This window comes from Telopea speciosissima, chromosome 8 (genome assembly GCF_018873765.1).
Source record: "Telopea speciosissima isolate NSW1024214 ecotype Mountain lineage chromosome 8, Tspe_v1, whole genome shotgun sequence".
Lineage (NCBI taxonomy): Eukaryota > Viridiplantae > Streptophyta > Magnoliopsida > Proteales > Proteaceae > Telopea > Telopea speciosissima.
The window spans coordinates 18,001,685-18,018,160 of record NC_057923.1 but is presented as its reverse complement, the minus strand read 5'-3'; positions in this window follow the sequence as shown (position 1 = coordinate 18,018,160).

Below are 16,476 nucleotides of genomic sequence, written 5' to 3'. Positions count from 1 at the left end.
TCAACATTTCATCCTCATCATTCTTCTTCGAACAGATCGACCTACTTCAATTCTTCTCCTCCTTTTGTAAGATGCAACCCAATGATGGACACTGTGAAGAGATTAATGGTGAATGGTTTGCCACATGTTTCTTAACCAACGTCTCAGGAGTCAGGACAGCAATTGTTGTCCTTGTAGAGAACACCATCGGTCACTTTAGTAATATATATTACCAAAGTGTGCACAGCAGTTTCTTAAAAAAACTACAAGGGGAAGGGTTTTCTAAACGTACGACATTTTCTACAATCTCTCACAATGTAGTTTTATATTCATTTTTTAAGGAGAGAAAAAAAAAACTAGTATAAAACTTTTATGCGATAGGTATAGGAAGCATTTTAGGTTAGAGGACACTTTTCCCAAATTATAAAATGTTGGGCAAAAGATCATTGTCAAGCTGCGTGGCCCTTGCACATGGGTGGGGGGCCATTGAGAGCGCACACAAGGCATCAATGTGTGTGGGATGTTTTCATTTCAGGCGGGGGTGAGTAGGTGGATTGGGATGGTCATTTCGTGTGGTCCTGTGTCTTGGTGCCCTATGCACAGCTTGACAAGAAATTTTTTTTTTTTTTAATAAAAAAAAGGGAATGGATTGTCCAAGTACATAGGACCCACATATTCAGAATAGGAGACAAAAAATAATATATAAAAAAAAAAAAACAAGACTTATGTGAGGGAAATTGCGTTTGGGTGATGGGGAAGTTTTATTGTGGAACCTCGATGGGACATGCCCAGCCGTCTCTAAATCATTTTCCACCAATAATGCTCATGCTGAAAAATGGATTATAGAGATAAGTCCTCTTCAAATGAGGTAACTTTATTGAATAGCTATTGGTGATCTCCAAGATATACAAATAGAAAATGATGAGCTCACTTTCAACCACACACATAGGAATTGTCTTTAGAAAATTTCATTCTCCCATTCCCATGGGTCATGCCAGCACTTCACATTAATAATAAGCTCTATCTGATTGTTGAGAATATTATTAAAAAAAAATTCTGTTGCTCTTCCAATTATTGGTCAAGGGAAGAAGATTATTCAACTACCCTTGTACAGATTCTTTTATGTACTCGTATAATAAACAATGGGATCAGTACTAATGTATCTTTTTCTTATTGATCATACGGGTGAAACAAAAACCAAGATTTGCTTTATCGGGTATCAAACGGGAGTTACGAACAAATAGATTTTTTAATTTGGTCTGGCCTTTTTCAACCTCTTCTTCAGGTGTAGTATCTGAATACGAGCCTTGTTCAACTGTGCCCACAGACCCGTAAACCCTCGAGGTAAGGTGAAAAGGAAGAGATGCTCTGGCTTTCTTTGGTTTTGAACTCACTCCCCCGCCCATCTATAGGTTTTCGACATGCTAAGTATTATCATTAAATGTTACTTATCTCTGGCGACTAGGCGGAAAAGCCATAAGAAAGCCAGCAAAGCCAGATTGTAGGCCCCATATGTATGATACCATGTTCCAACCCTTCATTGATTGTAGTGTATAGATTGTCTTCTTACAATGCCATGTAATGCCTATGTAGGAAACCCTCTTCCATTGGTTAAAGCTGAGAAAATGGGAGTAAAAGAAGAAGAAAGAAAGAAGGGCATATCCTTGAATATTCTACCCATCAGAAAAACATGAGAAATAAAAAAAAATATTTCATTGAAACAGCTGTACCCGCTCTTTAGCATGTTTTTTTTCCCCATTTTTCCAATCAATATTTTTACTTACATTTCACTAGGGGAGTCAATTCCAGGCCGGATCAAGATCGACCGGGAAAATTTGAAACCGGCCTGACCAATTTGTTAAACGTATCGAACTCAAACCCAAATCGAATTGTTTGGTCATTCCTGATGCAAAGGTCCAGCCCGACGGCCACCCGACCAGGACCGATTGATTAAGAGTCCAATAAGGACTTACATTACTTTGTTCATCAAGATGGCTTTTCCACTCGGATGCCCCTTATGTTCACCAAAACCCAATCATGAGTCCTGACTCCTGACTCGCATTGTTGTTCATTTGGCTATGTAAATCGTATCAATGTGTTTGATGAAACTAAGACTGTATTTGGTATGCATTCCAAGTCAATTTCGCATTTCAAATGATTAAAACAATTATTTTCATCATTCAAGAATACGAAATTAACTTGAAATACATACCAAATGAATATGCTTGAGCGGATCAGAAGAGATCCTGTGTGACAAAATAGACAAAAAGGCAAGGAATCATATAGAACAATAAAGAAGAACTCCTGGCCTACACCAAACCTTTTTAATGGGTACATATTTGGATTCATATTAAGAAATGATGTGTGATGTTGAATAAGATATGATTTTGCTAAAGTCATAAAATATGACATGAGACCGTACTAGTCATAGTATGTAGTGGGTGTCACAGACTAGGAGACACATTCAATAATGTCTCTCTTTTCATCCTCACTATTGTAACAATCCCTGTTTCACAAGAATTTTTGGCTTATGTTTAATATCTAATCTAGGAAGTTACCAAAAAAAAAAAAAAAATCTAATCTAGGAATGGACTATAGGAAATATTAGTCAAAATATTAAAACATCAAACATAAATTAGTAGAACTTTCAATTATTATTAGGAAATTTACACATGCCTCTGTTGAGGTATTGATTAATTATCGATGCATTCATGATGTTTCACTATTTACATGTACCTCTCTTACTTTTCAAAATATTGAATAAGTTAATCTAGTCGGATAGTTGTTCCCGGTAGTGACAAACAGTAGGTGTGTTTTAGAAATTTCAAGACCAATATAACTTTGATAAGGTAAAATGACATTAATGTCCTCTTTCCCCTGCAATTGTGATCATCCACGACCTGTGACCAGAGCACTTGTGCTCATGCACCTCAACCTATCCACGCTCACACTTTGCTCCCGTTTGAAACCCGTGACCCCAAAACCTGTTGTTTACCCCTGATTTTTTTTAAAAAAATAAATTTTTTACCTTTTTACACTCGGTCCATATCGATCCACGATATTGGATCACTATAGAATTGCTCTACATCGATACCAATCCGATCTGGGTGATTGCTTTGATCTGCCGATTGCTTCAATCTGCTACATCCATAGAACCGTGTTGGGGACTACTTTAAAAAAAAAAAATTTAAATTTAAAACAAAAAAACTATAAATGGTACCTTTCAAGACAACTTGGTTGATCATTTTGGGGACTACTTAAAAATAAAAAAATAAAACTATAAATGGTACCTTTCAAGACAACTTGGTTAGATATTGATATCCATGATTAGTCTCTTATTTGGAGATTTTGTAGTGTGTGGTTAGATATTGACACTATAATTAATCTCTAATGAACCATCAAGAATTGTTAGATGCAAGTTGTAGTTGCAGAGTCCGGAGCCTTTGGCTATATAGTGACATGTCTATCTCCAAACAAAAGATAATCCTTTTGTTACGATGTGGTTCCAAACACACACAAGTGTTGCATTTTATATACTATTAGGTCCTGTTTGTTTGCCAGATAAAAAGGGGTGGAAAATTTATAAAGGTGGGACTCACATGTTGTGGGTTGGGTTAACAAGGAAAGCAAAGGAAAGAAGATAATGGAATATGCATTTTGTAGTGGAGTAGGATTTAGTGAGAGAGAGAAGAAATAGACATGGAATGGGATTCCACGAGAAAGAAAGGAAATAAGATGAGGAGAGCGATGGACTCAAAAGTAATTTTTCCATGAATAGTACCAAAGTCCTACCAACCAATTTTGGTAGGATTTTGAAAGTGAATGAGGTGGGAAAAAGAGGGGTATCACTTCACCAGACAAGAATAAATGCATTTAAAGAACTTGTTTGGAAGTTTCCCACCCCGTGTATTCAAACACACACATCCTTGGTAATTTGTGAGGGATATAATACACTTTTTCCACCCCTTTTGCCTATCCCACTTTTATCCGGCAAACAAACGGGCCCTTAGGAAAAGATATCTATTTGGTGGTGTTTCCTACGCCCTGCCCTCTCACAAGACACCATGAGATGACTCCTCTACCCCTGGGTAGATACCCAGGTGTGCTCACCCATTGGCCCAAACACTTATGTAGAGACCATGCGACCAAGTAGAGATCTCTTGCGCATACTATTATTGTCATTACAATTAGCACTAAGAAGCAAAAAGATGAGAAGGTTTATCTCTAAAGAGACACTACCCAATAATAACAATGTAACTATAATTTGATATTTAGCCATTTGGATTGATTGATGGCTTAATTAGAAGGCCAACATTAAGTTGATTCTGTTGTCGCTAAGCCCTTAGACTTTAGGGGCTCAATAATCAACTTTTTATCACAAAACAAAGATAGAGCCCTTTCACTACTATATGAACTATATGTGGCTCCATATGCAAGTGTTGCAATATCTTAGAATCTTAATTATCATTGTCATTAGCAGTAATTAAGAAGGAAACAAGGGACACGCCCAATAAAGACAATGTAATTATAAATATAGATTCTCAAAGCACTTGCATTAAAAGAAAATCATTCTTTTGATATTCTGGGTTTTTTTTGTTTTTTTTTTGGCTATGTCATCCTTTAATTTTGTTTGTTTTCTTTTAGATAGTTGGAGATCCTGAGGGGGTGAATGTTCACGTATGTGAGCGTATGTGAACAACTCACAGCTCTTCAGATGAAACATTTCCACAGAATAGATTCTATTTAATCGGCTGTGAGTTGTTCACGAACGCTCATGTACGTGAACATTCCCTACACTTGAAGATCCCTATGTTGCTTGCGTTGTATTCTGCTCTTTTTCTTTAATATATTTTCATTCATAAAAAAAAATTTAGGAAAAATATATTACTTCACTTAATTCAAGGGTTGGCACTTGATACTTTGAAGTGTGGTTTTATAACCAGAGTGGAGATCGCACTACGAAAGGCCTCGGTTTGCATTTTTTTGGTTTTGGCCACAAAAATTGCCGAAACCTTGGGGTGGGGGCGGGGAGGAATTTGAATGCAACAATAAGGTAGTTTTTATTCTTTTTTTTGTTTGGGGGGGGGGGGGTGGCAATTGTGGGTACCACGACCTCCGAAGTGGGGTTCAATCCGCCGTGTAGGCGGTAGTTTGAGAGCTTTCAGTATCCCTTGGCGGCGGGGTGTTTGGGATCATACCATCAAAATGAGGGTTTAAAATCATTTCACATATGTATTAGAATAAAATGAGTCGTCACATAGGATTCGAACCTAGGACCCAATGAATGTAGCTCCATCCAGGGTAAGTGGAAAAGGCTATATGATTCCATATGGTTTGGTTAGAGAGTTTGGTCCTACACTCCATAGAGGGTGTGAGATCTGTCGCCCGTCATCATGTGGGGACGAGATCCAAACCCTTCATGGGGTGTGGGTCCTACGCATGAGAGGTGGATCCTACACCATAGAGGTCGTGAGATCTGTCCTCAGTCCCCATATGGGGACGAAATCCGGATCCTACATGGCCTATGGGTCCTACGCACTAGTGAATCCTACACCATGGAGGGTATGAGATCTGCCCCCGTCCCCACAACGAGATCCAGACTCCCTTGGGGTCTAGCTGTTCACCAAATTTCAGTTCTATCTGATGTGCTAAGTGTGACAATTAGGTTAGCCAAGTTTGGTGGGTGGGCCCATGCAGCCAATCTTTACTAAGTTATTATTTGAAACCTCAATCCAAGCCCAACTTGAAGTAGGGTAAAGCACACACACTAAATAAAGTTTGGGTTAGCATAACTGAAGTTCAATCTTTGGGAATAAATCGTTTCATTTTTGTTGATTTTTATTTTTATTTCAGACAATAATAAAGTAGACAATTCTCAGAGGTACTTTTTTGTATTTTTTTGGTGCAGTTGTTAAGGGCCTATTGGCTATCAAGGCCCCTCAAGGAGGCAAGAGAAGACCTACAAGGGATCAATATGGTTCCCAAATGGGCTCCACTTTTTTGAAAACAAGTAAATGTGGACTCGGTGTCACTAAGGAGACTTGAACCACCAATCAAGCTCCTGACTCAATTCTCCTAAGAGAGTAGCAAACCACCAGGGCAAGCCTTGGATCGACAACTCAGAGGTACTTGAAGCTCACTTTTTCATGCATCTCTTTCCGACAATAAGGAAGAAAACTTTCATGAAGAGCTAAAAAGTGCTGAAGTACCCTTGTTATGATTTCCTACCTACTTTATTATAAGAAAGCTTCACACTATACTATGGTTGACATTGGAAAAGGGTGAAAAAGAGTAACACAATACCAATTGATGACACCTAGTAAGTTTGAGTGCACTAATGACTGTATCATCAAGTCCATAATGATCAAACAAATGGTGGGGATACCAAGCTATTGTCTCAGTGCCTCAGTGGAGCATAGCATTCGAAGCCAACGGCTAGGATTCCTAGTGCAAGTTAATTATCATCAAAATGCCTTGTATGCCTTGCCTTGTATTCTCGATGGTTAGAGGGATCTAGATCTTCTATGACATGCTGCCTGTAGCGGTCTGTACGGTGCAGACTGAGCTGCCCACGTAATGACCGTTTTACCTTTGCTTGGGCAAGGCGTTTGGGCAGGGGTAAGGCGGTCATTGCATGCGCAGCTCAGTCTGCGCCGCTCAGGCTGCTACGGGCAGCACGCCATAGAGGATCTGAATTGTGGTTAGAGAGTTGGTGGGAGAAAGAAAACAGTTGGTCAGGCCGTCCAGGTCTTCTAATTGCCCTACATGCATTTTTCAAATTGACGAAAATTTCCATTAGTTATCATGGTATACCGCATACGGGACAATTCAATTAGTATAAAAAAAAATTTAAGACAACGTTTAGTATACATTCTCGGATGATAAAAATGGTTGTTTTTAATGTTCGAGAAGCGAAATCGACCTAAGATGCATTCATATAATGCATATCAAACACAACATAAATTTTGCAAAAAACCCAAAAAACAATGGTGACCTTATTTTATATGTTAGTTTGCCTTTTTGGTTGAAGGGTCACCCACTTAACTAATCATTCTCAAAAAGAGAGATGATTGGGAGAGAATTATTTATTTTGATCTCAATTATAAATTGGGGAGAGAATCCAAGGTACATTTCTTTCTTTCTTTCTTTTTTTTATTTTATTTTTAGATTAATCAATTGTACCAAATTTTGTTTGGTTGCTTTAGCTACGGCATGATGCTCACACCCTAAAAAATCACTGACATTATTGAAAAAGGTGGGAGGTGGGAGGTGGGGGATGGAAGGGAGCTGGTGTTACCTTATCCTTCCAAACAGCACCCCCACCCCCAATCGGGAAACGAAACTTTTCCAAATGTGGCAAAGAAAGGGCAAAAAAAAAAATCATTTGTCCTTTTGTTTTTTAATTCTTGATCCTTCCACATAAGGGTCCACAGGCCACTAAGTGGCACCCAAGGGGCGGCTTACATGGCGGAGTGTGTAAGGGGTGGGGGTGGTAAGGGGCACAGTGGCAACCAATGGTGTCAAACGGTTCTATTTTGGTTAAATGGTCTTGTTTTGATTTAAACTGTTTAATTAAACTAATTAAACGATCTCAATTTTAAAATTATAATTCAACCATTTATTAAAGAATAAATTATATCCCCTGAGATTTGTATTAAATACAGTGCAACCCCCTGTGTTTTCAAAATATATACTCCAACTCCCTGAATTTAGGGTATTTGTTATATTCAACCCCACTCTATTAGAGCAGTCCCGTTGGTTGCTGACATGTTGGCCATTGATGCCTTAAAATGACAAATATACCCTTAACCGATTCCTATCTCATCAGTTTTAAAATTTTTTATTCAAACCTACCCTCGGTTTTGTTTCTTTATTTAATCCTTTTTTTTATTTTTAAATTCTTCTTCTTCTTTCTTCTTCTTCTTCTTCTTCTCCTTCTTCTAAAACACATTTTGCCTCCCACCGCCGCCGCCACCACCACCACCACCCCACCCCCTCTTCTTCCTCTCAATCCCACACTCTACTCTCATTGTTTTCAGAGTTTTTCTTCTCATCTCCCTAGCTCCCACGCTGTACACATCTCACCTCAGGATCCTACTGCAGAAACAGGAATTCTGATATGGGATTCGTTATTAAGAAGAAGAGGAACAAGGGCTTGAAAAGGGAAGAGCAGACAATAGGTGGGAAAAAAATCAAACTCACATGCCATCTGAACCGAACCCATTTCATTCTCTGTGAAAATTCAGAATTAAAGAAAGGGGAAACCATTTGATGGAAAATCAATGAGTTCCATTTTTCACATGCCATCTGAACCGAACCCATTTCATTCTCTGTGAAAATTCAGAATTAAAGAAAGGGGAAACCGTAAGTGTTTTGAGCCCCCTGCCTCCTTCCGCTTCTCCGTCTACATTCCAAGTTGATTGTAGCGGCGAGTCTTCATTCCTATAATCTCATTTGATTCCAACGGCAACCAACGAGTCTCTGGACTATCTTCTTGGGTTGAAGACGAACTGATGTGAAGTTTGAGACTAGTTTTCAGGCATCATAAAAGCAACGGAACAAATAGATCACATGATAGAGGCTGGATGATTACTGAAGACACATGGATCATGGAGACTAGTGGTTCCTCGAAGACACATGTAAGTAATGTAACTGCTTCATTTGGAGCAAGTCAAATGCTTCCCATGTGTTCGCTTTTCATAATGTCAAGACTTGCAGGTCCCAATTTTATTATTCATTTATGAATGAAGCAAAATGTATTTAAATGTTCCATCCCTGCAAGCCAACTTTCCCAAACAGAAGCAACCGTTTTGTTTTGCTGCCATTGCTACTTTCTCAACCATAAATGAAGCAAAATGTATTTAAATGTTCCATCCCTGCAAGCCAACTTTCCCAAACAGAAGCAACCGTTTTGTTTTGCTGCCATTGCTACTTTCTCAACCCAGTGAATCCACCCAAGCTCCCCTCACCATTGCTACTTTCTCAACCCAGTGAATCCACCCAAGCCCCCCTCACCATCAAATGTTCATATTACCACCAAGCAATCAGAACCCCTTTGTCACCATCACAAGATTCCCTTCTCCACATTACTAACCTCATCTTGAAAAGCAAACTAGAAACCCTAACCAAATCCCTAGAAAAATGTGATCGATGTACAATGGTCCCCTGATATTGTTGATCGAGTCCTGAAACACCTCTGGAATGATGGCCCTAAGGCTCTTCAGTTCTTTGAGTCCCTTGATCGCCTCCCAAACTACAAACATTCTACCTCCACCTTTGAGCATGCCATCGACATTGTTGGCCGATTGCATGACTACCAGGCCTTTTGGATCTTCTCAATCGTTAGAAATGCACTAGAAACCCTAGATCGTAAGGTGTGGGATGAAGGTTGCAGTGGTGGTGGGGCGGTGGTTGAAGAAGAAGAAGGAAGAAGAAGAGGAAGAAATAGTGGTGGGTCCTACTTTTTTATGTTAGAAAATTAAAAAATTAGAATAGAATTATTTTAATTGAGGGTAAAGTTGATATTTAAAATATATTATTTAACACCGTCCACTCAACCGCTCAGGGGGTGTAGTTATATAATTTAGAAATACAGGGGTCGTTCTGTATTTAATACAAACCTCAGTAGATAGCAATGTAATTTTCCTTTTATTAAAATGGTTTCCCAGTTTCGATTTCATCTTAACACCCTTAGTGGCAACCAAGGGACCAACACTACTTTGTGGGGGAGGAGGACTTGATACCGACACGTTGTCCTCGGCCTTGGAAAGGACACTTAGGGCACAACCACCAGGGTGTCCGTACCATTTGTCCATTAGAATGATATGATTACAAAGTAAGAACCATATGGTTATCTATAAAGAGTTTATCTGGATGGAGAGAGGAAGAAAAACTTGAGCTTAAAAGGAGATTAAAACTCACTCTTTAATTCCCCCAAAAAAGAAATTGTAAAGAGATTTGTCAATCTTAGACGAGGAATATAATTAAGAACTTATAAAGAGATAATCGGGGGAAGGGAGTGTTAAAACAAACACCACAAACAAACAAAATAGAGGAAACAAAGATGACAAACGAGAGTTAGAACTCTCACCCAGAAACCCTAACTTGAAAATCTCTAAATCTTACTTGTTTCACTTGCTTACACAACAAGACACAAAAACATGTACAAGAAAAAATAGAATAGTACGAAGAATTCAAGACACATAAAATGTGGAAGCAGATCAATGTTCAAACGGGCAAAAGAATTTGAGACCCACATAAAAGGGGGAAATAGAATGGTACTACGAAAATCATTACCCATTAAAGAGGTTAAGCAATTACTATAAAAATCACTTGGCCGTCCACTAAGCTTAAATTCTACACTTTAAACTGGGGAAAAACTTGTAAAATTGTAATAGGTCAAGTACAGAAAGTTATTCTGATCACCAATGCTGAAGAGATGGTGAGGAAACTTAATAGAATTTCGGTCTCCGATGGGTACTTCCATGACTGTTAATGGCCAGTTTCTGAATCAATCAAGTTAATAAGGGTGTCAATCGCTATAGTATCCGGTATTTGGTATGATATACTATACATTTATCTCATACTAATACCATATCAAACTCTGATCGATACATGTATTTCATACAGATACCATATTGTATCTATTCGACACAGGTATTTCGTATAGTATTAATACGGCATGATTCATTTTTTACTGTTTTTTCCATATCGATACCATATCAAATACCGACTTGGTACAGGTATCTTATACCGAATATAAACAGTACGATTTCGATGTTGGCATATGGTATGCAGTATGAGTTGACACCCTTAATCCATTTTTGGTGGATACGTGGGAGCCCACAAAGCCTGCTGCAATAGAAAATTCTAGACTCTTCGAGAATGCTTGCAGTGGGCTCTATGGGCTGGACCTCTAATTTCAGATCAAGCATTGGGGCTGCAGCTGGGGCTTTGGATCGGCCCATTCTCTGCAACATGAATTCTCTGATCAGGCCCAGTAAGTCCACTGTCTCCAGTTCCTCCAGCCCAGTAAGTCTGATGGAAGTGGGGTTCCCATAGGCCCCAAAAATAAGTACTAACAATGAATACATTTCTTGCCACGTAGCAAGTTAGATGTTGAAATTTTGTTGACAAATAGGCCCCAAGGTTCCCTATGCACATGTCAAGTTTTAGGATAAATATAACTGGTCAAGTGCCAAAATGATACGGAAAATAATCCTCTCCAATTCCCTACAAGAGTGCGGTGCGGCAGTTCGGACATCCAATGGTGCCGAGCTCGAGAAGAAAAATAAAAACAGAAGTCAATGAGCTCAGACTGTTGGATGTTCGAGCTGCCAGGTGTCGACATCTCCACCCTGAACTATTGCATTGCACACTTTTAGGAATTGGAAAAGATCAAAATCCAAATGATGCATTCCAATAAATAGACCACCAAATGATACTATGATGCGTTGACACACATAGGAAGGGTATTTTACAGGTGGCATCCCCAAGACATTTCTACGTATCCAATCGTTAGAATTGCCACGCCATTCTTTCACATGATGCAAATAGTTTTGTAAATTACATAAAGTTTTTGCTTTTCATGGAATAGAAACCCTCTTTCTTTTTCAATATGCGGTCACATGTAATAATTAGGCATCATTCATGTAAAGGAGTGTCTGAATGACACCTTTATAGGTGTATTTAGAAATTTTTTTTTTTTTGGAACAGGAAGTATATGGCCTTTGGCCAACTAATCCCCCCAGGCTCGTGTACAACCCCGCAACACACATGAACCGGGAGAAACTAGGGCCCCATATTCACCAGGGAGTTTCCTCTCAGGCGGGGTGGCCCCAAGGGCAGAGGAGGAGTGTGTATCTAGAACTTCACACCTTTTAATTCTCCCTTGTCTAGAACTTGATAGGTGGCATATCCAATAGTTAGAATTATGATGTGTGCACCGATTGTCCTCGTCTACCTATTGTGAAGATGGTTCTGTGACACAACCGTGAAGAGGGTAGTGTGAACACAACTAAGCAACAGGAAGTAATGGCAAAATTAATACGAACAAGAGAAAGAGTTGAGATAAAATAGGGAAAGAAGATAGGAAGAGAGTAAAGAAGAGATAAATTAAGGATAATTGGATTTACAAACGAAATTAGTGCGTTTTGGCCTATTGGAAGGTAGCTGACCTCTACTCTTTCGAGAACTTTTATAGGATTCAAATCTTACCTCCCTTCTCATTACAATAGTTTAAATAGCATAAAACACTGATTGCCTTTAAAATAACTAATGATGAAAACTATTGACCTCCATACTCGTCACTTACTACATGATAATTTAGCTCCTATTAAAGTTAAAATAACTATCTATTATAATACTTGAGTAACCACTTGTGATTGCAATACTCCCTACACATTGCATGGTTCATGCAATGGCTTTGCATTTGGCTGCTCGTAATTAACAATTGTCACATCATTCTCTCACATGATGCAAATATGTATATGAAATAAATAAAGTTTTCTATTTTTTATAGAGAACCCCCCTTCTTTTTATTCAATATGCCACCACATGTAATAATCAGGCATCATTCATGTAAGGGAGTATCCGAACGATACCTTTATAGGTGTATTTAGAACTTTGCACCTTCTTTTAATCGCCCCTTGTCTAGAACTTGATAAGGAGAATATCCAAGACATTTTTACATATACAATAATTAGAATTGTCACATCATTCTTTCACATGATACAAATAGTTATATGAACTATATGAGGTTTTCTACTTTTCATGGAGTGGAACACTTTTTTTTTCAATATGCGACCACATGTAATAATTAGGCATCATTCATGCGAGGGATGAATGAGGGAGTATTTGAATGACACCTTTATAAATGTATTTAGAACTTGACACCTTTTTTTAATTGTCCTTTGTCTTACTCTCAAAATTAAGATAAGGGTATAAAAGGATTTTCAAAAATAAATTGAAATTGATATATCATTATGTCATTATACCAAAAGGTGTGCACATTTTGTATGAGCATGCATGTGAAATGATACAATTACTCTCATTGGTAAAAAAAATTGTATGTCATACCAAAATGGAAAAAAAATTTTAAGATTACAAATTATTTGACACCTTGAGGGGGTGTCAATAAAAGTTGTTCTGTGTTTTTTTTGTCACATAATATCAATATGTAAAAAAATATACGTGTAAGAAGGTTTGAAATTTGATTTTTTTTTCATATTGATATTATATGACCCTATTCACCGTGGGTGGAGGGAAACTCGGTCCAAAAACATGTCCAAATGAGGGAGCTTTTCACTTCCATTCCCTACAGGGAAAAACAAAAAGATTGTGCTTGTTTGGCAAGAAATTAATAAGAAAAAAATTAAAATAAAATTCTATTGTAGATCTTACAATTTTAGAAGGAAACTTTATGAATATTAAAAAAAAAAAAAAAAAAAAAAACAATTTTCACTATTCCCAAGGTGATTTCAAATTTTGAAGAATAATTACTTTTTCATTAAAGAAACTTTATGAGAATATAAGGAAAGCAATTTTCACCACTCCCAAGTTGATTTCAAATTTAAGAAACTAATATTTTTTTCCTTAATAAACAAACAAGGGAGAAAGTTCTCTTTCCGGGAGTATGGCCTATGCCAGCACTCCCATGAGTCTATCTCTCTCTTCTCTATATGAAAAGGCACTTATGCCCCCTTGTTTTGAGGAGAGAGATAGACACATGAGAGTGCTGGCGTAGGCCACACTCTCGGAAAGAGAATATTTTTTGAGCCCGTTTGGTAACACTTCTGTTTCTTGTTTTTGATATTTTTCTGTCCTATTGACACAGAAAAACGGAATCTACTGTTTAAGTCCACTGGTCTGTTTTTATGTGCTAGTGAAACAAACCGGGTAAAAAAAAATACAAAAAACACGATTTGACGAAACAAGAGTTACCTTGTTTTTTCACTTTTGAAACGCTTCAAATGAAACAAAGGAAAAAAAAGAAAAACTTGTGCCCGATATTTTCAAGCTCTCCTCTCCAAAAGCTCACAGCCATCATCTTCCCAACGAGACCCAGCGAAGCCATCAGCAAGGCCGATCGAACCCCCATTGATGCTACTCCTGCTTCCTCTGCTTCTTCTTTACCATCGGCAAACTCAGGTGAAAGCCCTATGTCTACTCCTACTTCCTATCTTCTTCTTCTTCTTCTTCTTCTATTTCCTTCTTTCAAAATGAAAACTCAGCCTCATCAAATCTCTCTCTCTCTGCACATATGTGAGCGTGTAAGAATCTGGCAATTTCACTCTGCATTCGGAGATAACCCTAGAAATTTAAATTTCAAGGGTTACTCCGTCTGCTTCATTCTTTGCTTTTCCTTCGATGTTTTTCTTTACCAAGGTGTCGATATTTGTAGGAATTTTTTGTTTTCATTTGTTTCTTTTTTAGGATTTTAGTTTAGAGTATACAGTGATACTACTTACCTTAGGTCAATTTATTTCGGTGAAAGGAAAAGAAGGGCCAGATGGATTTGATGCTGGACGTGGTATTCGAGAGAACCCTTTCATGTGATTAGCAGAGACTTCCTCAGGTCAGCTTCTTGTTTCTAGCTTGATCTATGATTTTTTCAGCTCGAAGTTGGTTTTATTTTGCTTCTAGATATGGGTTTTGGCTCATGTTTGAATTTTGATTGCTCGCTTCTGCGATTATTATTATAATTCTACTATCTGATCGAGTTGTATTATGTTTGTTCTTGATCTGTTTGATCGAGTTGTATTATGTTGCTCAATGGAAGAATTGGGAAAAAAATGGAAGAACAGGGGACTGTGTAGGGGCAGCAAGGGGTGGGGGTGAGTGTGTGAGTTTGAACACAGAGAGGCTCAAATCCACTTTCTAGACTATTTAAGACCTTGCATTCTATTCAAATTGCTGAGAGCGAAAAGCAAAAAGGAATAAAATTTGGTCACTAGTAATGGATATTTGGTTGCTGGACAGATTTATGGGTTTTCTCTGCTTCTTTTACTGAATGCTTCCTTCTTTATGATGCTCGCATGTAAATCCTCCCTCCTAAACATCAGTTTGTACTTAATGGCCCATTCTTGGCAACTACAGGCTGCCCCTACCTCTGCCTGTAGCAACTCCACCCATCAACTTGATACTCTTTAGATCTTCTCTACAAAACCCCTTCAATGCTTCACCTACGAACACAAGCCTACAATAAAACTGAGGGTTGGAATTCTAGAACTAAAAACAGAATTGTCATCCCATTGAACTGCTTCTTGCGATATTTAACTCCCCAAGCTTCACAAAAACCTCTCTCCCAAAGCCCATCTAGGCAGTCTTTTGATCACAAAGCAGGAGTGTACTTGCATCTGAATTTTGAACTTTGAAGTTGCTTAGTATTGAAATTTATTGCTGATTACTCTTTCAGATTTGAGAATAAAATTCCAATTTACAGAATAGAAAAAGAGGAAAAGGAAAGGCAACAGAAAATTCCCAAGGAAAGGTTGATAAAAAAATTAACCAAGAGAAAGGTTGAAAATCCATAACCAAGAGAACTTCCACTGGCTTCACAGAGCTGCATATAGACAAAGTCAATGAATCAACCAATTTGTGAAGGACTCTGTCCAGCTGTGCAGCTTATGTAGAACTATTGGAAATAGAAGTGGAAGCATTTGGTCCAGAATTTTATGAAGGATTAAGGAGAGATTATATAATAGTGGTTAAATTTCCTTGATTGAATACCTCAGTAAGCTCAGAGAGATGACGAGTCTTGAACTGCCCATACAAACACTCACACATTGACCCAAACCCCTTGCTGCCCACACACTCAAACACCCGAGCACAACATGCAGAGATGTTCATTTATGATCGTAAAAAAAACCATGGTCTCCTTAAGATGTAGTTGTAGAAGTAAATTGAATGCAATGAATAACAAGAATTGGGTTACTTGTAAACTTCAAACTCTATTTGTTGGGTCTTTAGCTCAAATTGGTAGAGCACTTGGAACATGAGCATGTCTCAAGCATGTTCTAAGGGGAAGGTGGTTCGAATCCTCCAAGATCCTTTTTGGTTAGTCATACATGACATGATCATGGTGGATGTTTTCATCTTAATTTTAAGTAAGTTTAGTCAAGTAATGGTATTTCTATAATAATTCCTTAATTTGGTAAAAGGTGTTTCAGAACAGGTTATACCAAACGGATTTGTGTTGTTTTTTTTGTTCTAAAAATGTTTCTGGGACAAGTTTACCAAACACTATTTTAGAGCTCAGAAACATGTTTTCAGCATAGAAACAGAGAAAAATGATAAAGGTCAAGAACACCTATTCTGGAACAGAAGTGTTACCAAACGGGCTCTTATATTTCTTGTTTTTGGCGTTTTTCTGTGCTATTGGCATAGAAAAACGGAATCTACCATTTGGGTCCATTGGTCTGTTTTTATGTGTTAGTGAAACAAACCGGGTAAAAAAAACACAAAAAACATGATTTGACGAAACAAGAGTTACCTTGT